Source organism: Arvicanthis niloticus, chromosome 22 (genome assembly GCF_011762505.2).
Source record: "Arvicanthis niloticus isolate mArvNil1 chromosome 22, mArvNil1.pat.X, whole genome shotgun sequence".
NCBI classification, from domain to species: Eukaryota; Metazoa; Chordata; class Mammalia; order Rodentia; family Muridae; genus Arvicanthis; species Arvicanthis niloticus.
Genome location: NC_133429.1, coordinates 24491504 through 24516841, shown reverse-complemented (window position 1 = coordinate 24516841; position 25338 = coordinate 24491504).

Below are 25338 nucleotides of genomic sequence, written 5' to 3'. Positions count from 1 at the left end.
AATTAGGTCATTGGTTTTCTTAGTGTTAAAGTTTTAGATATTTAATAACATACCAACAAAATTAAGTCTGATTAGACACTTAATGAATTCTTCAGATGCCCAGGGCAAAAGGACATTTTATTCTTTTCCAAATAGAAAAATAATAATGCCTTATTTAAATAATCAGATATTGAACATAAATATTTTATGGAATTCATCTGCCTGAAGTCATAAAACAAATTAAATGTATCCAATAAAATTCTAGTTGAACTTCAAAATGATGCAAAATAAATATGCATGTAATGTCAAGGCTGTATTAATTGGACTCAATACAGACAGTATTATTTAAAAGAAACACAAAAGATATTTTTAATTAAAATTCTTATTAGTGTGATTTTAAATAACATGAAATGTTAAGGAATTGTAAGGAAATATGCTTTGTAACTTTCAATTTGTGATGTCAGTTTGTAACATGAAAACTCTCACGAGCATCTAAACATTCTTATTCAGCTTTTTCATTTTATTTGTTTTTCATGTATATGTTTATTAAGTTCTGTATAATTTGTCTTTTTTTGAACCATGTCTTTTTTTGAACCAAGATACAAATTCAATTTTCTACACAGCAGGTATTTTTAAGTAAAATTACATGAAGTATATAAGAAAATACATACTTTAAAAAACTACTTTTTTCTCCAGTGACATGAGCCTGTCATACTCTGAAGACTTAAGTTTTTCAAAACGTAAACACTAGAGACTTCTGAGGTACCGGAACACTTGACATCTTTATTTTGTTTCATTCAGTGAAATGTAACCATCAACTAGTTGGCTACTACTTGTTAGTGAGACCAATTTCCAACAAACAGGAAGCCATGTGTCAGAATCAAGTTAAGAGGTTGAGAGAGAGCTTAATGAATCATGTACTCAATTGATTTTTGGTTATAAACCAGAAAAAGAAAAGAGAAAAGAAAAAAAAGAAAAAAGAAAAGGAAAAGAAAATGGGCTAAACCACCTGTAATGTTTTCTGAGAAAGTATTTTCTATGGAAAAGACTGTCATTCTGAAATGTCCATGTAACATGATTGTTCTAACAAAGCTAATTAAGTTATATTGTTTTCAATGTATCTTAAATATGCGTAGTGCCTTGAAAGACAATGTTCTGCATATACTATAGTATTTGAATACATGACCAACCCCTGGAGGAAGCGTTTGGGGAGATTTTTTTTTAATTTTTTTATTGGATATTTTATTTACATTTCAGATACCATTCCCTTTCCCCAATTCCCCTCCCTAGAAAACCCCTATCCCATGCCTCATTTCTTTTTTCCCCTATCCCATTTCTTTTTTGCTTTTATACAATTTTTTAAAAAATGTTAATCAAAGGCTTTATAAGTTTGTTAATACTCAATCAGAAGTGTAACCCAATACCCAACCTAGATATATCAAGTATCTTTGACTGGTGGAGACACATGAACATCTGCCCCCATGTCCCTTCCCCTGCCCCTTCTCTCTTTTTCTCTCATCACCTAGCTTCTTTGGGGAGATTTTTAAATAATGTGGTCTAGCTGGAGGAAGTCCATCATAGAGATGTTTGTGGGCTTTAAGAACTTAAAGCTGAATTCTAATTCAAATTTGCCATCTCTGCTGCTTTGTGTCTGAAGATGGGAGGTCTCTGCTTCCTGTTCCTGGCACCATATTTTTTCTTGCAGCCAATGCATTTTTACTATGATGGTATCTTACCCTCTGGATGCAAAAGACAAAATAACTCTCTTCTAAAAGATGTTTTGGCCAAGGTGTTTTATCAAAACAATAAAAAAAATAGCTAATATAGAAGTTGATTCCAGAAAGTTAGCTACTGACATGAAGAACCTGTTCATGCTAGGTTTTTGTTTGTTTGTTTAGTTTGGTTTGGTTTGATTGTTTTTTGAGCAGTATGGAAGGCTTTGAAACATGCACTGGAAACATAGTTCAATATTGTAAGCAGATTTATGGGATGTTCTCCAAGGAGCCTAGAAGACGGCCCATGCTCAGTGTATTGTGAACTGTAGATGTCTCACTCAAAATGTTTCACGGAGAACTACGGATTTTAACAGCAAGTGAACTAGAGGCTATTCTTAGTCAAGATATTTTATTAGAGTAACAAAAAGTAGCTGAAACAATTGGTGCATAGCTATAACATGTTTAGATAGAGAAAATATCATTGAACACTGAGGTTTCAAAAGCCCATGCCATTATCAGACTCTCTCTCTCTCTCTCTCTCTCTCTCTCTCTCTCTCTCTCTCTCTCTCTCTCTCTCCGTCCCCCCTCCCTTCCTCCCTGCTTCCACCTTGTAGATAATGATGCCACCTGAATGCCTCCTAACATGGTCTCTGACATAACCGTCATGAACTTTAAACCCTCTGAAATTGTGAACCCCCATGAAACACTTTCTTCTATGCGTTGCCTTAGTCATGGTGTCTTTTCACAGCAATAAAAGCAGAATTAAGACAACTAGACATATTTAAAGGTGGCCCTAACGTGTCTACAAATTACCCTGCTAGTATTCACAGTACAGAAAATGTATATACTAATGAATGAGTCCACTGTGCACATGCATACATGTACAACTGTGATAATTGTTATAACATAACATTATTTGGGAAATCTAAACTCTCTTTAAAACTGATAAAAACTTTAAAAGATACTTTGAATTGAAACAATTGGAAGGTAAACTTTGATCTAAACAGGAGAAAATCAGCTAATGATTTATTCTCAGTCTAGAGATATATTCTGTTGCTATTCAAGGAGAAACAAGGTAGAATATACGTTCGAATATACTTAAAAAACATACAAACATGAAATCAAGAGCAATAACTATGAGCAGGTGAAATGAATATAAATTGGTGATAAATGGCCTTGAGTATGATCTCTGCTTATGACACTGCCACGACTCTGACATTCTGTTAATTCACCTGCTGCGACAATAGTCATCTGATTGGCATTCCTGTTGCAAATCCACTATACTCTCCATTAATTTTGTAAGTGATCATATCACAGGAATTGTCTTTTGTCTCCTAACACTTGCTCTGTATACAGAATTCAAGAAAACCGTCTTTCTAAGCACCAGACAATTGAAAACTGAGGCCCCAAATAACTGGTCAAGGGATTGGTAAAATTTTGATAATTTGACTACTAAATAAATAACATGAGACATCAATTCTGAATATATAGGCATATTCCCAAATATCACCACAATTAATCTGAAGTTTGCATTTGTACTGTGCTAAATTAATAAAAAATTGAAGTTAGATATAGATTAGTTGCCAATAAGATGGCTTAGCAGGACTCAAACAGTAGAAGGGGAATAACATTCAAAACCTGTCTTCTCATTTCCACACATGCATCCTGCAAAGTATGTGCTAACTTCCTGACCCTACACAAAGACACACACAAACACACACACACAAACACACACAGAGAAAGACAGACAGACAGACAGACAGACAGACACGTATGAATGCATACATGCAACGCCATTCAAACATACCCATATGCACATGCATATACACACACACATATCTATGCATGAATGCATTCAAGTGCACACACACATGTATGTGTGTGTATGTGTGTGCATGGAAGTACACATACACACACATATGTATGATTGCAAGTATGCATGCACACACAAACATGCACATTCACACACACACACATGCAAACACACATGCACAGGCACACCACACACACTTAGAAATAAATAAATAAACCTGTCAGCACATTTGAAAATATATAGATTACTTTTACACAAAATTTCTAACGTTTGGTCCTCACTTCAAATGCTGCATTTATATTTTGTTTCTAAGAGAAAAGGAAGTGAGTATATTATGTTTAATCTGATGTTTTGGAGTAGTTCGTTGCATTAATGCTATTTAATATTTGTAATACCACTATACCTACATTTTAAATGGATCAATGTATACTACTATGCATGCAAATGTGGATGGTGTAAAGAACATTTTTCAACCATCACAATTCACTAATATTTGAAAGATATGAGATTATTAGCATACACACTCTATTCCTCCTTCTCTTCTTCTTCTTCCTCCTCTAGTTTCCTCTCTCTGTTTCTGTGCATGTCTCTCTGTGTCTCTCTTTCTTTCTCTCCCTCTCCTGACTCTTTCCTGTTAATATAATGCAAATTTAAACACAAAGCATTCTAACAAGAGAGATAGATCTCCATCCAGTTAAAACATATTCGAATTTTCAAAATATTTACATTACCAGAGAATATTACCCACCATAACAACTAGAACTTTATTAGGTAAAGACATGTTTTCCATGATATTCCTGTGAAATATCTTTTAGTCAGTATAGATTGCAAGAATGTATAATGTATTTAATATGGTTTTCTGTCTCTCATATCTCCCCAAAGCAAAGATGATGAGAATAACATCAGGATTCATCTGTACAGATGCAAAAACTCTGGGCTGAGTTTTGTCTTCAGATATATGGGGTCTATGTATTGAACCTAGGGTTCCCATATACATCTTAAGAGCTCTATCATGAGATACATCCTGTTTTCTTTTTTCATTTTGAGGAAGAATATGATTAGATGTATTGTTACCCAAGCTGGTCTCAACTCACTCTTTAGCCCAGATTGGCTTTAAGCTTTGGATTCTTCTCCTTCAGACCTTAAAGATCTGGAATTACAGGCTTCTACTGCCAGGCATGGGTTTCTAGAATATAGACTTGGTATTTAATGTGAAGCCTCTTATTTTGATTTCTCAGAAGTCCCATTGAATAGAATATATCCAGGAAACTGAACATAAAGAGCATTAAAGGATTTTTCTGACTTTTCAATAATAAATGGTAGAAACAGAATAAGGAGCAGGAGGGTCAGCATTAGAATTTTGCTTTTATCTACTTTCACTATTCCTGCCTGCCTTTGGACAAATGAATACATTTTAGAGTAGACTTTAAACCACTTACTATTGGACAGTGATACAGATACTTCATCTACACTTAGTTAGATTGGTTAGCAACTTTCCATAACTAAATGTGAAATCAGACATAGGATGAAAATTAAATTTTAGAAAATTTAATCTTAATTATTGAAAACATGGCCCATGCCTATCAATTTTTTTTTCTGGATTTAAAGAGAAATGCATCATACCTCAAAATGCAGCCAGAGGTTTTTATCGAAGAATAATTTCCCCATAGAACAAGAATTATTTTACCAATTAACAAATTTAAATGTTAAGCACCAGTATACATGTATAACCTTGCCCCCCCCCCCCTTTTTTTAAGAACAAGCATAGTTAAACTGGACAGAAGTATTCCTTTTTATAGAGTATCATAATATATCCCGTAATATAATCAGGATTTTTTTTTCCATCATATACTACCAATTATAATGTGCACATCATTATCCCCAGCTTCCAATGTTTTATTCAAATGGCTAGTTAGGTTCAGTCTCAGATACTTTTACCTCTACTCATGAGACCCTGTTCTCTTAGGCATTCCTGTTGTATCACCCTATTACAGAGTTCAAAGAGTCCCATAAAAAGGCCTCTAATTTTCATTAGTTATGTGCTTACTAGTTCGTGAGCTCAGTTAAAAAGTGAAAGTCACTTCTAAACTGCCACTGCTGTACTGCTGCTGCTGTGGAGGGCTTCTTAAAAATTATTATAATACTAGTGTTAATCACGGTTTTATCGTATGTTAAAAAAAAAAAAGCTCATTACTAACGGGTGTTTAATGGTTATCTGCAAGCATTTTAAAATGGCACAGTGTGTATCAGGCCTCAAAGGACTGTGTCTACCTAAGGTTAGCTGAAAAACACAGCAGTCTAATTAGCATCCCAAATCACCACCCAGCCATCTGTTATCTCTAGGCAAAGCAGAAGAAAATGCAAATGACTAGGAAATAAGAGCTTTGTAAGAGGAGTCCATATTTTGCTACCCACCCCCCCACACACACACACACCCAGCATTTGTATTGGTACTGATGCTGTTGAGGATGAAAAGACACTTTGCTGTCTGTCATCGCTGTATTGTTGAGAAGTGCTTGATGAAAAGCATCATAAAGAAAAGAGCTGCAGAATCATAGCACCTACACATCACTTCAGTAGGCTTTCAAAGATCAAAAGTAGGATGGAAAGCAGGTGGGACCACAGAGCATTACATGTGAGAGTCACTTATCTGACACCTTATTGTGATGTAAGTTTGTTATTGAAATGACACAAATTTAAATAGGTAGCATATCTTGTTGCCAGATTTTAAAATTACACAACTGTAATATTAGCATTAATGGCGTACTTATTTTTCACATTATACAGATTATATAAAAGCAATCTTTGCTTTGAGACGAAACAAGTGAATGGTGTTGTCATGTTCTGGCCTTTTGAAGAAATTAATTTTGCTGGATTTTTTTTTCCATATACAAAATCTTTTTTTTTCCCTTCAAGGATTTCATAAAACCACAAAGACATCTAAACATCACCATATAATAATGAGGCGACATAAACAGAAAGAAGAAAGCAATGTTAAAAAAGGTTACAATGGCTTGATTAAAAACACTTCTAACCTTACTTATCTTTTCTGGTCTCCTGTCCCACAGAAGCAGCTTTGAATACCAAAACCATTTATAAACATCCTCACCTGCATGGGAACCAATCTGTGTAGGAAAGAGAATATGTCCTTCCAGGTTCATGACTAATATCTTTTCAAACTTAAAGTATTTCAGGTGCTCTAAAGATTATACTATCTAAAATAGAATGTAAATATATGCCTTCAGAAGTCACATGATTATTATCACATAACTAAAGTGGAATAGAGTTCACATAGGGTTTTTTATTAAAAAAAAAAAGATATGTAATAGATGTAAATAATAACACCTAACGGATGAAATTTTGTAGAGAAATATTAATCCAGTGACATGGCTGCTTTGGCAAGAGGTCACATCCAAAGATCTAGGTTTATATGATCCAGCCAGAATGCAGACACACCATAGATTTCAATATGATCTGCCTGAATACAGGCACAGCCTTTGTATACTCCTTCAGTCTCTAACATTGAAGGTAAGGTTGGTTCATAGAAGGAAGCAGCCATGTTTGAAATTTTGAAAGTGATGTCTAATTGAAGGACACACAAAGTGATGAAACAGAAAAATATTGACAGAATGAGAAGCAGGATAAGAATAGAAAAGGAAAAAGAGGCTACTTAAGAGTAGAGAGAGAGGCAGGGAAGGGGAGAGAGAGGGAGAGGGAGTGTATGTATAAAAGTTTTATTCCGATAGTTCTACAGAAAACTAGACACAGATGGAGATAGAATGAGCCAGAAAATGAGAAAGAGCTGGAAGATTAGAACAAAGTGCCAAAAGTTAGTATGAGGTCAAGCAGAGCAATTCAGGCAGAAACTGAGAGAAGTCAGATTGATTCACTCAACTTGGAAGATTATATTGTACAGAAGCTAGAAGCTTCTAGACCTAGGTTTAGGGATAGCTAGCACAGAGAAGAAATTCCTCTAGGCTCAGTCCAAGCTTTGTAAAGCTTGGCTAAAACTCTCATCTCATTACTGCATCTGAGGAAATACAAGTGGCATTTACAGAAGTTTGTTATTTTCATCATTTTTAATATTAACTTTAAACTAGTGCTTACTCCATGTCAATGTTTGAGTGTTGCATGGACAAATGTGTATGTAGGTACCCATACATGTGTATGTTGGTGCATGTAGAGGGCAGAGGCTGACACTGAGTATTTTCTCTGATGACATTCCATCCCATATTTTAACCTAGGTGCTCTCACTAATACTGAGGCTCAGTCATTGGTTAGGAAACCTGGTCAATGAGCTCCAAGAAGCTTCCTGATTATGCCATCTCAGCACTGTGAACTGCAAGTATCTGCAAGGCTCTTCATGTGAGTTGAGTATCCAATTCAGGTAGTCTTACTTGCTCAGGAAATACTTTATGGACTGACACATTGTCCCAGCTTTTGGTTACTTCCATTTATATTTACTTTTGTTGAGTAAGAAGCCATGTCCACAGAGCATAATAAAACACTGTTAGAAATACTGTGCACTACTATGTCATTCTGCCAACCGAGATTATCAAGTAACTTATTTTTTTCTTGTTTTCTCCATATACATTTTTTTTCTTTTTTGTTTCTTTTTTTTAATTGGGTATTATATTTACATTTTAGATTTTATCCCCTTCCCCCTTCTTCCCACCACCCAGAAACCTCCTATCCCATACCCCCTCCTCATGCTTCTATGAGGTTGTGCCCCCATGTACCCCCACCCCCATTACCCCCTCCCCACCCTCACATTCCCCCACACAGACACACTCTGTGTTCGTTTTTCATGAGACCAAGAATCTTCTCTCCCACCTATGCCCGCCAAGGCCATCCTTCCCTACGTATACCGCCGGAGTCACGGATCCCTCCCTATATCTTCTTGAAAGACACAGCATGTATCGTCTCATCTTGTAATGTCTACATTTGAGAAAACTGTTAAACAAAATTAAGCAAAGAAGATAGTATGGACTGCTAAGCATGTAAACCACATGTAAACACTCAATTTTTGAAAATGTATGACATATTTTCTAAAGGTTAAGTGAATAGAAAGCTGAACCTATATAAGGCGGAGTTCAACAGCTATTGAGGAATGGGGGGGCACACAACAGAGGGCATTATTTTCTGATCCAATGATATTTTAAATCACCGTTATAGTCACACTATTATAATTTACAGGAGACCGTCTACATTGTAGAGCAGACAGACAATGTTGCTGGTAAATCTGGTTTAAGAAAAGCATTCTATACAGAGATTGTATGAATTTGGACTTCCTGAGTAGAGTATCCATTTTGCCTGTACTGGACAATTTACTTATACTAACTTTTATAGGAATTTTTCCCATTGTACATAAAGCTATGTTTATAAATTACACAGTTTAGTACAATTTATCAGTAAAAATTATAGTGAATGGCATATCTCCTTATCTCTAGACCCAGTGATACATATTAGTTCTTTTCTCTAGGCATATGACAGCCTGTGCTTTCTTAGCTTGCTGGCATTGCTACAATGGATGTAAGTTGCATCAGTAAATTAATAAAGCTATGGATGGCGTCATCAAAACTTTCTTTTGATAGGAATAAAATTACCTAGAAAAAATAGGAAAGAGTTTAATATAATGCTAAAGAACTTTCAAGCAGATTTTCAAATATATAAAAATATAATTGTAAAAGAGTTGAACTTAGTTTAAAGGAAAGTTATGAGACAATGTAAGAATTTGATATAACCAGAATAAATAAGCAGCAGAAGAATTGTAGATTTCAGAACTCACTACAAATTCCTGAAAAATGTGAAACTGTTAAATAAGTATTTCTGTAAAAAAAAATTAACTCAAATTTAAAATAATCAGATGTCCTTCTTAAATACTGTGTTTTTATACAACACACAGTATGAAAGGAGGACTTAACCATAGTGTAGCCTGAACAATAGAAAGTATCATATATAGGTTCTCTTAAGGTCTCAACCCTCAACTATTCCTAATTCTCAACACATCTGAGCCATGAATATCAGTAATTATTCCCTTCAAAATTTTAAGACAATATATAGGCTGATAAAGCTGATACAGGCTAACTGAAAGCTGTTCTGATATAGGTATTTGAAAGTCTAAGAGTGGGAAACAATGAGATTTATAGGCCTCAGTATATATTTAAAATTCTTTTCTCATTAACAACACTATGCTGCAGATTTTATCTCAACTTCTGGGAAGAAGGAAGATAAGTGCAACAGAAAGGCATACTGTGTGAGAGCAAATGCTCATACATGCATTGGGAAATGGCTACTGAAAATCACACATGGTGACAAAGATATGTAATGAGATGATGGTGGCCTGCAGCAAACAGAGGTTTGTCTTTTACCCAGGAGACTGAGCAGTTATTACTCAGATTCAGTTAATTGTGTTATAAGTATGTTGACCATGTTTCCAGATCCTCGGGCAATTTAAATGATTACAGACATCTGTTTTTGTTTGTCTTTTAAATTGTCAATTCAGCCTTTGTTAATGTGTACTACTGCTTCTAATATTGTGTCACAGGAGTTTCTTCCATTACAGTACCTACCTATGTATGGGTTTTTAAAACAATTAAGCATTTGTTAACTGTGCTGTGTAAGTATGTTTACATACCCATTAGAGAGGAGTCTTTGGCATTGTTGGAAACTAGGTATTTAACGCATCTATTTCTGAAATTTCTCTTTGGATCTACAATTGCTTGTTCTACAGTCCCAGAAACTATAACAAATAAACAGTTGCACTCTCTCTTTACATATTTTCATTTTATAGTGAATTGAAAAATTTTCTACAATTTATTTTATATTCAGCATATATATGATATATATTACACCATATATTATACTATATATATATATATATTTTACACACACATATAGATGTTTCTGTAAGTCAGCACTAGATGTGTGAACTTCAAATCTTGAATAATTATATTTCTTTATTTCTACTAAATTTTAAATTTCCAGAGAGTAGATGAATAAGATATTTATTTTTAATTTTAAATATTATTCCCAATTCCTAAAGACATTTTATAAAAAGTATATCTTTAAAATCTTTAGTAAGTTGGGAGCAGAGTCAGGAGGAGCATACTTATTATCTCAGCATTGGGAGGCCGAAGCATGAGATCACTGGGGTTGATAACAAGAAGATAGGAGACACATTTTGAAAAGGACAGATGAGTTAAATTGATTTGAATTCCATTTGGATAGTGTATATTGTGAAAATATCTTTGTTACAAAGGCTGTTATTTAAGGACTATGTACTATGTGTTAAAGTCTGTTCCCAAGCATATTGCTAGTATATGTCACTAGGAAAATACCTTACAAAAGGTTTGAAGGCTCTTACACTCTGCTGGTTGTTTCCAGGGTTATAATGTAAAAGGCTTTACTCTACTCTGCATACCCCCTCCAGTGATGTACTGCCTTGACATGATTCCACCAAATAGTGGCCAATGCATCATGAGCTAGGACATAAAAATTCTCTAATAAAGCTTTGCATTTATCTATTATATTAAATATTTTGTTCTATTGACAGAAAATGTCAAGTACTTGTAATTATCACCTGTAGAAAATAAAATTTATTTTGTATATTATGAGCATATAATACATATATATATATGTATTATACATATTAGTGTCCACAAATATTTCTTTTATTTATCAAAAATTACCACTAATTATACTTCATATAGACAACACAAATTTTGTTTGTTTGTTTTTTTCAAGACAGGGTTTCTCTGTGTAGCCCTGGCTGTCCTGGAACTCACTCTGTAGACCAGGCTGGCTTCGAACTCAGAAATCCACATGCCTCTGCCTCCCAAGTGCTGGCTAATTATACTTCATATAGACAACACAAATTTTTAGCATTTACTCTACATCCAAGGAATATATATATATATATATTAGAGAGAAATATCAATAATAATTTTTTATAAATATAATACAACTTTAAATTTGCAATAAATTATAGAATTTTATATAATACATAAAATATAGCATATAATTGTTATATATATATATATATATATATATATATATATATATATATGCCAGAGACACATAATTATATTAATGTTTGAACCAACATTTAAAAATTCAGAGGCATCTCAATGAAACAAATTAAAAGTGAATGAACATTAATGCTTTGGAAATTTTCCAATAAATCAGTATGAGGATAGAAATATCAATATCAACATCACATCAAAGTTATTGAAATGTAAATAGAAAAGTCAGTTGAATGAATCAATGAATACAAAGTTAGTTGATTGACAAATAACCAAACCATCCAAAATAAATAAAGAGATCACAAATTAAAATAGCCATATGACAGTGTTCTGTTTTATGTGATATATTATAAAAGGTATAACGAATTCTGTAAGATTCATTATATAATAAAACACATAATACATTAGAAGTTTGCAAAAAACGAAGCTCAATGATAGGTGTGAGGTAGCTCTCCTTGAGAACACATAAGGACCTCAGGTTCTACGCATCCAGTGTGATGGTTTATAACCATAAGGAAAACAATTACAGCAGATAGAGATAATCATAGTCAGTGAATTAAATATTAAATCAGTCTCAGAAAGGCAAATGTATTTTCTCCCCTTTGAGGGATCTATATTCTATGTAGACACATAAAATCATCCATGAGTAAAGGACATAAAAGTAGAAATAGAAAACTCTTCGTAAATTCAAGTGGCTCATGAGAGGCAAGGCATAAAACAGAATGTCATACGGGATGGATGGGATATGCATAGAGTACATTATAAAAGAAAACAGAGCATGTTACACATATTTTTCCTTCACTAAGCACTAATGCAGTATTTTGCTCTGTTAAAAGTACTTAGCAATTCTCCCAGTAATCCTGGTAACAAGCTATAATGAAAATACTCCTATGGTATATCATCACTGAAGACATAGAATGACAATACCAAGTTCATTTAAGTCTCTTTCAATAGAAGCAGGGTCCCCATGTTAACTACACTGCATCTCTGAGGAATTTGGAAATATCATCATATAAGCTGGGAACAATTAAGGAAATTTTAAAGGCTTTTTTTTGAATATTAAGTTGAAGTTTTGAAATTTACAATGCTGTTTACTATAAGGAAAAACAGCGCAAATAATTTGTCAGTGGTGGATGGTGGGTAAAATTTCTAGATAAGAGAAGAGCAAATTAAAATCTATGATTCTGTTAGTGACTATTAAATAAAATCATGATCTTGGAAATTTATGTGGAAAAAACGTCATAAAGGTTCACAAATGGCTCCCTGAAGTTTAAGATTTCCAAACTAAGATTTTCACTATTTTGGCCACTTCTGTTGATTGTCCATGTGAACTAGGTGGCAAGTCATTTGTTCAAAAGACACCAGATGACTTCTGTCACAAGATACAGAGAAATAAAGCAAGTACTATACAGAATGATTCTTCCCTGCTAGCAAACCTCATACTGTCAGCCACAAAGGGCTAAGTATGGTATTAGAAGACAATGTAATCAGTCTTGCTTAGATGTGGATGTAGTGTGCAGTAATAGAGACTAGCTAGGAAAAATGAGCCCACTCTTGTAATCGTGGCACGTCTAGTATTGTGGCAACCAATCGCCTTCTGATTGAATTTCATGCTCACTGAACATTTGGTAATTCAAGTCTTGTACTTTGGTCAGAGGTCTGTGCCTGGAGTGTCTCTATTGGGAAGCTATTGATGTTGTTTTACTAAATGGACATGCTTATAAAAGTCCTCGGATGTGCTTATAAAAATATCTTCTAAATAACTGTCCAAGCTACTCAGATTAGAGCTGATACCATTCTCATTCAAGGAAGCTTCCTTTTGCATTGGTCAAGAGTTACTATAGAGACTCATATTCTGTCAGATTTTTAAGAATACATGACTGCACCAGGGCTATACAGAGAAATCCTGTCTCGAAAAACAACAACAACAACCAAAACCAAAACAAAACAAAAAAGAAAAGAATACATGACTGCAAAGTTCAGATTCATAAGAGGAGTATCTATACCACCCCTTCCAAGGGTCAAGGAACATTGTAGAAGAAAAGGCAGAAAGAAACAATGAGAAATGGTAGGGGGCAGGAGACAATATGAAATGCTGAATTCTGGATATGGTGGGGCTCTAGTTATTTTGAAAACACAACAGCTGTCATTTGCACAAAAGTGGGCATTTAATACTAGTAGTTGGAAATTTTCCCCACAAATGGGGAGGATCTAAGGTAGGATTAAGGAGAAGAAGAGGAGGATTAAGGAGGGTAAGAGGAGAAAGAAGAGGAGTGAGCTGGGAGAAGCAGAGATGTAGGAAGATGGAGAACCATGCGTGCACCGAGAGCAGTCCTGGGTAACAACTTATATCTAGGTTAGTTAATTGGGAAACACCTCCAATTGTATAGGCATCTTGTTAATTTGAGCATTACCAAACTTATAAAGCCTTTGATTAATCATTAAGCATTAGAGTCTCATTTTGTACGGGGCCCAAGTGGGTGGCGGGATGGTCTGGGCTCAGCCCAGCCCATTGGAGACCGTGTGGAAATTGGCAGGACCATCTCCCATTCTAGCATCTAATGGGTGGCAGGGCTAGGGTTTCTGGCTGACCGTTCTTAGCTGTGCGTGGTCTGTGGCCATTCCTAGCTGTGGTACGCACATGGCCTCTGACCACAGAACACGTCAGCAGAGCTAAACTGAGCCGCTACTGCTTAGTCTGCCCAAGTAAATGCCATTTTTAAATATTAACAGCAACAAATATTCTGTTGTGGAACGAAGATGAAGAGATTATGAGAATCTACTTCATTCTGAGGATTTATAAAACTTAAGGGTTAATGGCAGGAGAGAGTGATGAATTTACTGGTACGAGAGATGTTCATACAAACAACTTGGAAACACATTTCATCACAAATGCACACAAAGGTATGGCTTAATTAGGGGGTTCATTCGTAAGAAAAGTGGGAAAAACAATATTGTGTAGGTCAGGAAACAGTTACAAAGATGAACATGATGGGAATATATTGTGTATATATGTGAAAATATTATTATCAAACCCATTAATATGTGTGGCGAATATATATGAATAATTTTTAAACAAATTACAAAAATAAAATTGAAATTAAAAGACAAAAGTAAAGAGACAAAGTTGTTTTGTTATTATAATACAGTACTTTCTGAAAATCAGCCAATCGCAAATGACTTACTCTCAGACACGTCTCTGACAACCAATCTACTTCAGTATCTTTAACTGAGCTCTACCTGAAATAGCATGAAGCCCTTTACTTTTAATAAAAATCACACATCCAAGAGTGCACTCCTGTCCTGAATATCTTTAAGGTAAGTAATCTCTTCTCTCAGGCTGTGCCTAGCCAGCATCTGAGCTACCTTAACAGAACCAGATTCTTCTCTTTATTGATTGCAGCTATTGAGTGGCAGTTTAATCACATTTGACAGACCTTCCTCATTGGGAAAGGCTATGTTGGAGACTGAAAGACTGTGTTACAATCACCCATTCACTGAATCTCAAAAACAGGCAGGTAATCCCAATGTAAACAGTATATTTGGAACCACCTCCCTTTTTGTGGCACAGGTACTTGTCAAGATATGAATGACAGCAAGGAAGAATGGAGAATGAGAGCTCTCATGTCACACGTGTTCAGTTAGATCATGGTAAAACATGAAAAGAGTATATTTAGTATGTTTCCTCTAACTTTAACTCTCAGAAAAAAAAAACCCTGACCTTTGTCTGTTTCATAATGATTTAAAAGGCACAAAAGGTGAAGAATAAGTCATGAAAGATACACAGAGGACTTCTAAAGAGCATTGGTCCCAAAGCAGAGTCTACAGGCTTCTATGAGCTTTCAATCCAATAACAAATGCAAAGAAGATTATTTATAAAGATAGGGTTTCAATTTCATTGTTTCAGTCTCACATATTTTGAAACCAGTGCCTTAAATACAGTCTTATTAGTCATGAAGGCTTCAGTGAATGAAAGTGAGAGAAACTATGATCTGGACAGATGGCTGGCAAGGTTGAAGACTTGGATGCTAGGATGACACAAGAAGGAACACTGAAGGTAGGAAAGTGGAAGGTAATTATCGTTGGGAATGTTTCCATTCAAGAGATTATAGAAGACATTCTGCCTCTCTCTTACTGGGCCCACATGTGAGTGCTTTCACACCCTTCCTCACTCATCCCCTGCTCTCACCAGCTAATACACTGATCAGACTTCTAAAGTAAGGGGAGCCTATGATGGATTTCAAATATCAGAACATAATCCATGAAACAAATAACACTATATCTTTCATAACTCTAATAAGAAGTCCACCAATACAGCAGAAGCACAGTTTGACACATGGCATTCTCCATGGTCTCATTCCTTAATCATGTATTCATATGCAAAACCCCCATTTATCTAAATAACTCCACAAAGTTTCATTCAATGAACTACTAATTCTAGCATAAAATTTTCCATTTTGATATATATACTAGATACAGGGAGAATTTAAGGTACATTTCCTTTGTGTTCTCTTTATGAGACAATTTACTTTCTTCCCAAAAGTACACTTTCATGATAAGCATAAGGTGTAGAGTCCTATTTCAAAAAAGAAAGAAAGAAAGAAAGAAAGAAAGAAAGAAAGAAAGAAAGAAAGAAAGAAAAAAATCTAACAAAAGAGAGGAGAAATGGGAGAAATTAGTTTCAAGCAAATTAATCTTAAGGCTCAAAGATATTCTGATTGGGTTGATAATCTTTGTTCTTGCGTTGGTTAGTTTTTGTCTACATGATGCAGCTATGGTTGTTTGAGAAGAAACCACAATTGAAATGGCTCTATAAGGTTGGCTGCTAAGAAACCTGGTAAAGGAATCTTGACTGATGATAGATGTTGAAGGTCTCAGCCCATTCTTGGTAGTTCTACCACTGTGTAGGTGGTCCTGGGGTATCTAAAAATGAAGGCTGAGCAAGCCAGAAAGCAATACTCTTCCATGGACTGTACATCAGTCTCTGCTCTTACTTTCCTGGATGATTTTGAGTTTGATACCAGCTGGGTCTACAAATCAAGTTTCCAGAAAACCAGGGCTAGGTACTGAAGGAAACCATTGAAATCAGAAATCTGGTGATGATGTCATTGAACAAGGGACCATATTCTAGCCCCAGTCAGCAGAAGAACTTGGCACCTACCATGTAGTTCTGGTTTTAGAGTTAGGATAAAAGTGATTATAGAATCTCTCTTGATGAGTAAGAAAAGCTGCTATGGCCCAGTATGTGTCAGGGATGTCCCTGCATGCATGCCTGGAGGAGTCATTACTTGAAGCCATGAATGTTAACACTGGATAGCCTTGGAGACCACTAGATGTTAGACATGCCAGTGTTGTGGATAACTGCTGAGGATAGTTGCTAACAGAAAGTGGAATTAGCTCAAGAAAGAGAAGTTTGCTTCACTCAACAATGCTCAAGGGATCTGGAGATCTGAAGAGTGTTTTCACATGAGAAACGGAGATGCAGTGTTTGAAGTTTGCCCAAGTGTTTTTGGTCTTGCTTTGGTCCAGTATTTCCTCACTATGTTCCTTTATTACTGTAATGAATATGCTGTGCTATTATATGGTAGAAGTATGTAGTTTTCTTCATTTCAATTTTAGAAGAGATTGGAGTTAAATTATTCTGTGAGTCTCTGAAGAGACTTTGAACTTTGGATTTTTAAACAAGGTAGAGACTATTATAGCCTATGGGACCCTTTGAACTTGGAACAAGTGCATTATGCATTTTGATGTAGCCACGAGCCTATGAGGACCAAGAATCAGAAAGTTATATGAATAAAATACCCCTCATGCCCATAAAAAGTGGCAGTTTTAGAAGATGTTGACTTGTTAACAGTAGGTGTGGATTTGATAGAAGTGTGTCACCATTGCATGGACTTTGAGGTCTCAAATGCTCAAGTCAGGTCTAATATCCTATGCATTTCCTGCAACCTGTGAATCAAGATGCGGAACTCTCAGCTCCTCTAGCACCATGTCTGCCTGCTTGCTGCCATGCTTCCTACCTTCCTTCCCCAGTTAAATGTTTTTTTTTTTTTTTTTTTTCTTTATAAGAGTCGCCATGGACATAGTTTCTCTTCACAGCAATAGATGGCCAAGCTAAAACAATTATGGACTACAAAACTGTAAGATGAAATAAACTCTTTCCTCCTATGTTGTTTTTAGTCATTATATTTTATCACAAAATAAAAATGCTAACCAAGACATTCCCCCCCAACTTCATTAAATTGGAAGGAATTTCTTCATACATCTTTGTATTGACTCGATGGGGTGGCCTTCCCCCTATATCTCTTAGCTACCCTAAATTAAGGAAGGAATCTAATCCCATGAACCTGACAAAAATAACAGCTTTGCTTCTTGTAATCAAAATTATACTTCTAGTCATTTCCTAATCAGTTACCTTAATTTGAAGAAAACCAGATTCAAACGCATTTTTCGTATGATCCCACCCTAAAGACTCTCTCAAGTCTAATGGCCTTTTTTTATAGCCTTTATTTCATATGGACAATGTCGTAGCTGCCCTAATCCAATGTGCATTCCTTGCCTCTGTGGAAATGACTAATTACAAAACTTACATATAATACCCTACAGAATATGATAATCCAACCACATACACTGTTGTTGTTATTGTTGTTGTTATGTTGGCATTTATTTTTATCTGGACAGGTTTTTTATGTTTCAAATCAAGTAAATTTTCTTTTTGTATAATAATTCAATTTATCTACTCTTTTTACATTTCACAGATAACTCTAAGAGACAATGTGATTTTTCTAAAACTTTCCTTTCAAAACCTTCTCAGGTAAATATCTACTCTCAGTACTCTGAATTCTACCTTCCACAAAACACTGAAATACAATTGGTACAAGTCCTTATACCAATGAAAGCCATTTTCAAATTTTCTAAAAATGTCTTTCTCATTCTTGTCCGAGATCTTACTAGGAAGTTCAGATACTCAAAGTTACCAAGGCTCTGCTCAGTATGATGCATCTTTTATTTTATGTGATAAAAGGTTTTCTTCTATCTTTCTCATATCTGTGTCAATCTGCCTATAACGTGTACATTTCTTTAAAATTTCCTTCATAGAACCTAGATTATTTTACCTATCTACTTCCATGTTTTTAGGCAATGGTTATAGCATCATGTACATCAAAACACCTTAAATTGTATTAAACAGTTTATGCTACCATAGAAAAATATAGCCATGTGGCTTAAGAAAAAAAAAAACTTACCTTCTTATAATTCTGAAGGCTAGCTTGAAAATTCATGGTTGTCTCTAAGTGGGTGTCTGGTGACAGCTGTCTTCACATACTGCAGATAGATGGAGACTTATAATAATTTTCCATGATGGTTGTCACTGTATGTACAGAATAAGAAAACACGAGTTCTCTAGTATCTTTTCTTATAATGTCAGGGCTCTTTTCTAATAACCTCATTTAATTGAAACTCCTTAGATACCCCCATTTACAAAGACAACATTACTAACATAGGAAACTTGAATAATGCAAACATCAGTCCATAAAATATAAATACCTTACATATTTTTATTTCTGTGACTATTTCAGCTATTGAATATTACTGAACAATTACCATTCTGAACACGCCTTCATTTCTCTTGAGTATATCCTTTATATGTTATCAACGGTCTGTCTTAGATATACCAACACCTAAATAATGACACAGAAACTTATATTTATTTCTGAAAGCTTAGTTCTTAGCTTCTTACCTCTCATCTGCCTTCTTTAAGTTAAATTAACCTAACTATTCTAATCCATGTTTACCATGTGATACATTACCTCTCATTTAGTCACTGCACCTGTTCTTTCTACCTCAGTGTCATGCTGATGAGTCTCCTTCAGAGTGATTCATCTCCAAAGATCTTCCCTCTGTCTGGAAGTTCCCCAACTTCATTTTCTGCCTTGGCTATTGGCTGTCAGATCTTTATTAGCTAAATAAATGGTGATGGAAGTATGTTTACAAAATAGTAAGGCAGATAATGATCCATATTATTATATGTTATTATCAATATTATTATATATTGTTAGTTTTAACAATACTAAAGGGTGAATTCTCAACTCTCTGCCAGTAGAAAAATCTACATCTGAATAATACAAAGAGAACCTTTACACAGAGCACATAAAAGATTACCTCAACAATATATTTTACACCATCAATAGTAGATGCATCATAATAAGCAGAGCACTGGTTGTATTGTATACTTGAACTTTCTAGTAAGATCTCAAGCAGAAATTATTAAAAAAAACTTTTAGAAAAATGAAGATAGGATATCTTTATTATAAAAATTTTGATTAAATTGTATCGGTATATACACAGAATGAGATAAATTATATGACCATATTTGCTTTTGATATTTTAATTTATTTTAGATGATTTTATACGTGTGTGAAGCAAGGTAACACACTTATTCCTTCCTTTTTCTATCTCTATACACCCTGTTCTATCTTACTCCCCCCTACAATTCTCTATAATGTAATGTTCATTCATTTCTATCTATATAAATGACAGTGCATAGCTGTAATCTCAGGACTCCTGTGATAAAGCAAGAAGGATAAGGAGTAACAAGCCTTCTTCATTACAAAGTGAGCTCAATTCTACCTTGGGCTATTTAAATATATTTAAAGCTAAAACAAGTCATGATCCCCATATCTCTGAAAGTATTCTTAGCTGTTACCTTCCAACCACTACAACAAATACCACGTCTCAATTTAAGATATCCCTTTATGTGAGCGCCTTTAAAGATATCTCTGCCTCTTCTGAGCATTCAAGTTTAAGTTCACCTGCTAGACAAAAATATCCAAGTATTTCAATCTCCCTTATATAATCTGTTCAGGTTTAAAATGACAGTGGTATTCATTTTTAATATTCTGCATTTTTGTATTATAGATTTCAAATTCATGAATTAACTGAAAGCTATTTCAAGACCTGGATTATTTAAGTTATGTAGTATATAGTCACTCAATCATATTTATTAAATTAATTATTTCTCAAACAAGGGCATTCAATTCTTTTAAAGATTTCTTAGTGACATTTTTCCTGTTAAAATTTAAGAATATTTTGCATAAGAGAACTTCTACTTAATGTCAGGGACTAGGAAGTTACAAGCTCTAAGTCTTAGAAGGCATTGAAGAAGATCATTGACAAGCAAACAGAAACTGATGTACCCACTAATCAAACTGTAGTTTCAGTTTTTCTCTTGACCCTTTAAAATTTTTATTTTATTGTCAATGCTTTAAACTTTAGAGCAATGGTCAGAAAGATGATTTTTGATGTGTAATATTCCTTTTATGCTACCAGCCAGGAAAAGAATAAATGAGAATTTAATACTAGTCTTAAAAAAAATAGAAACAACTAAATTCCATCATGAACAATGAATTGAATCAACAAAACACAGATGAAGGAAACAAAATTGTTAATGTTATTAGAGAAATATCATTAAAAATTTCAAGCAAAGAATAAGAATGTAGCGATATGGCTAGATAAGAAATGGCTAGAAAGGAACAAGATTATATTTATTCCTGAAACCAAAAATTTTTTGAACTTATTTTAGGTGAGGACAATTTCCCCAAGAGAAACAAATATATATTCCTTTCTCAAAGGACAAACTGAAGAAAGCATAGAAACTGTATACTTCTATATGCAGCTGAACAAAGCTCCTAATACCTTTATTCAACATATAAATGCTACTTACTGTCTTTAGCTGCAAGGTACTCTAGTGCAAAAAAGAAAGTAAACAAAGATGAAGTGTATAGGATTCAATCTTCATATTTCACATACACTCATTTAAAGTGCTAGTTTTCAGGCTGAAAAAAAAAGTCCCTAAAACATTTCCTGTACTGTCTTCTGTAAGATTGCTGGTCCATATTTTTAAAGGTTTACTTTGTCTTTGTTTGGTATACGGTTTATTATTTTTTACATACGCATATATGTGTGTGTGAAAATATACTGCTTTTTATTTTTGAAATGAAAATATCACCCATCTCTTGCCGCCTCCCAAATGCATTTCATTCTCTCTCAAATTCTTAGCATCTATTTCTTTTCTTTCCTGTGTGTGAATGTGCTTGTCTCTCTCTCTCTCTCTCTCTGTGTGTGTGTGTGTGTGTGTGTGTGAGAGAGAGAGAGAGAGAGAGAGAGAGAGAGAGAGAGAGAGAGAGAGAGAGTCTGTGTGTTTGGAAGTATACACTCACACGCATGCACACACACACACACACACACATATATTATATATACATACATATACACGTGTGTGTGCATGTGTGTATGTGTGTGTGTGTGTTCTTAAAGAACCAAGGACCACAAGCCCATGTGTAGCCCCACATACAATTTACTAGGCCCTCCTACATCAATTGTAGATTAAGAAAATACCCTACCTGATTGCTTAATCTCATGGAGGCACTTTTACAATTAAGGTACTCTCCTATTAGATGACTACAGTTGGTGTCATGTTGACATAAAACAAGCAAGCACACTCCAGTATTCAACATTGTTTGAATTTTTTGTAGTTCTTTGTCTAAGGGTGAAGCTCAGTGACATTTCTTACTTCGATATCATTGTAGCTATGATGACATTCTCGTTCCATGATCAGATCTTATAATTAGATTTAATAGTAAGAATATGGGTGTTACATATTAATAGACCACACTTTTCTTTTTGTGGCTCATTTTTCCCATTTACAATTTCCATGTTTAATCATGATAATCAGTTGATGGGGTTAGAATCTCCCTGGAAACTAATTCTTGCTATATTTGTTAGAATTTTTTGTGTTAGGTTAATTAAAGTAGGAAGACCAATCTTAACTGTGGGCTGCACCATCCCATGACCTGGGTTCATGGGATAAATGAAAAGGAATCACGAAAATGAGAAGTGTCTGTGTCTCTCTTCATCATGTCAGAGCTTTGTGGCCAGCTGCTTCAGGTTTCTACTGTAATAACTTCTCTGGAGTGATGGACTGTCCTCTGAAAATGTAACCTGAAAGTAACTCTTCTTCCCATATGTTGCTCTTATTGGGTATTTTTGTAACAGCAGGAAGACAAAGTAGCTAATAAATAAATTAATTTCAGAACATTTTGTTATCAATAAAAAGCTGATACTTAACAATAATTTTATTATATGTTGTCCTCATACATCTTATTAGTAAAATAAGTGACAGTCTAATAATTAGATATGTTTGATTATTTAAGGAAATCAACTCATATATTTTCTCCCCATTAACTAATTTTGCTTCTTATTCTTCCAACCAAATGCTGTACTTGGCACACTATTCCTGTGTATTTGTGTGGAGAAGCTCCTATTCCATGTGATCCTTTAGGGAAATACTTCTTGGCATTGTTGTTTGCCTCTCAATTCTTTTATGTAATCTACATCAGATAATAATTCTTTAGCCATATTAAGTATATTAGTATAAGGTAATATAATTTTCTACAGTTTGTCCATATTTTAGCTTCTTGGTTTCCTTAGCAATACTCTGATCAACGAGAATTGACAGCAATTTCAACAATTAATTAGAAATTTAAAAAATTAGCTACCATCAACTCAAAGACTTAATCAAGATTCCTTCCAAGTGGAGTGCAAAGATTGTTGTACATTAATTCAGTTGTTCTCTACAGATTATTTTATTGCCATGTAACTTGATATTTTCAAAACAATATTAAATATTTACATATATTAAGATAATTTCTTCCAATTATACTAGTTGTTGAATTTATTTTACCTTGGAACACTTTTCAGACAAATATTTACGTAAATTTTATATAAATATATTTCACTTTTTGTTTTTGTGGAACTGTATAATTTGAAAGCAACACATACCATCTTCAATAAAACTTTCAGAAAAGGAATATTTTAATAGATTAGGCATTTTTTAAAAAATCAAAGAAAAATTTTAAAGAGATATTCCAAAATCTAAAGCAACCACCATGCCATTCCCAACAGAATGCTACTCATATCTCTAGAAGATGGTTTGTACTCTTGAACTGTGAGCTGAGGTAAACCTTTCTGTCCCCTGTGTGACTTTTCTCAGACTGTTTAAATTCACAATAACAGGAAGGGAAACAACTGTATTGTGTTCAATCAAGGATGGAAGCATGAGAAGTCACTTTCCTGTTAGTTTATCAAATGACACTAAATTGTGTTATACCCTTTGCATTGCCTGCTATTCTTGAGTGCAGGTATGTTCCATGTATAACCATTATATCAGATTGTCTATATTAAGCCGATAGAGCTTTCCCTGTGTTTAACAAGCAACTAGTTCAGTCTACAAATGTTATTAAACAAACAGTATATGATAGAAATATAATGAGAAAACAAAACTAAAAAATAAGGACAATGTCCAAACATTTTTTACTCTAAATCTGTACAATTTAAAATTTATTTTTAATAATTCTTGTACAACTATTTGTAATTATTTGTAAGTGAACATCATCCTATGAACTTCAGTTCTATAGTTTGATTCTGAATATTAATTTCACTTCTTCTATGATTATTATCTTTTCTTGTATTCATTTTCTTCAATTTGTTAGCCATCAATTATTAGCGATATCACAAAAAAACACTTTTCATAATGTAAAAAATGCATTAGCAACAAAGGTACTGAACTTTGCTGTCATGCTTCTTTGTTCTCTGTAATTACTTCTTGTCTTGTTGTCCTATCACAAGAAACAAAAAAAGGTTTGCATGATTTATTTTTGTATTACTTTCTCATGAAAATTAATAAGCCCAGTGTGTACATATGTGTGTATGCAATGATGACCCACTACATTACTCTCCAAAGAGTTTCCGGTATACAACATTTAAGCTATCACCACCTACAAATATTTTCCAGAGCTGTTCTTTTCTAAGTGAAAATAAGTTTATTTTCTTATCATGGGAGCTGTGTAAAGGGATGGAATGATTGTCACATGATACATGTGTGGTAATGTGGTAGCGGTAGGTATGAGCAAAGTGATAAAACCACTGGCATATAATTTTATGTGTGCATATACAATTTCACACTTAGAAACCATGCGGAGAAATTCTTTTCTCAAATTTATTTATTTTTTATTGGTTACTTTATTTATTTGTACTTCAAAAGTTATCGCCATTCCCGGTTTCCCATCTGCAAACCACCTATCCCAATGCCCCTCCCCAGTGCTTCTATGAGGGAGCTTCTCCCACCTCACTGCCCTAGCATTTCCTAAAAATCTCACATCAATGATTGGAAAACAAATGAAATTTTCTGAATAATAGCATGGAAGTGAAAGACACAGAATGTGTTTGTGGTTTGGGTGGGAAGTAAATAGTGCTGTATGCATTCATTATCAGAGTACAGCAAAGGACAAGAATTAACTGCAGATAAGACTGTCTGTGCAGCTGGAACTCAGAGCAATGCTCAGGGCAAGGGGAAATCATACAAAATCCAAAACACAAAACAGTATTACACTTTTATGTGAAATCCAGAGAGACAAAACTAATTTACTTTCAGTATACATATTGAACATATAAAGAAGCCTCCCCCAAAACATTGAGACTAGTGATTGATTACTTGCTAACAAGGGAAAGTGGGGGGGGGGGCTACATAACATTTTGTGTCATTGATAAATTTTCTCCACAATTTAGTGATGCATAATGAGCATTGGCTTGCTATTAAAATCTACATTATTGTTAGTTTTAATTTTAACTTTTAGTATTGGAATTATTTTAAAATATAAATATCTAAGAATAACCTCTTTAACAACCAGGACATTTTGTTCTGCTTCCTTCATATGTAAACTTCCTGTCCCATCTCTTCCTCCAGCAGCTG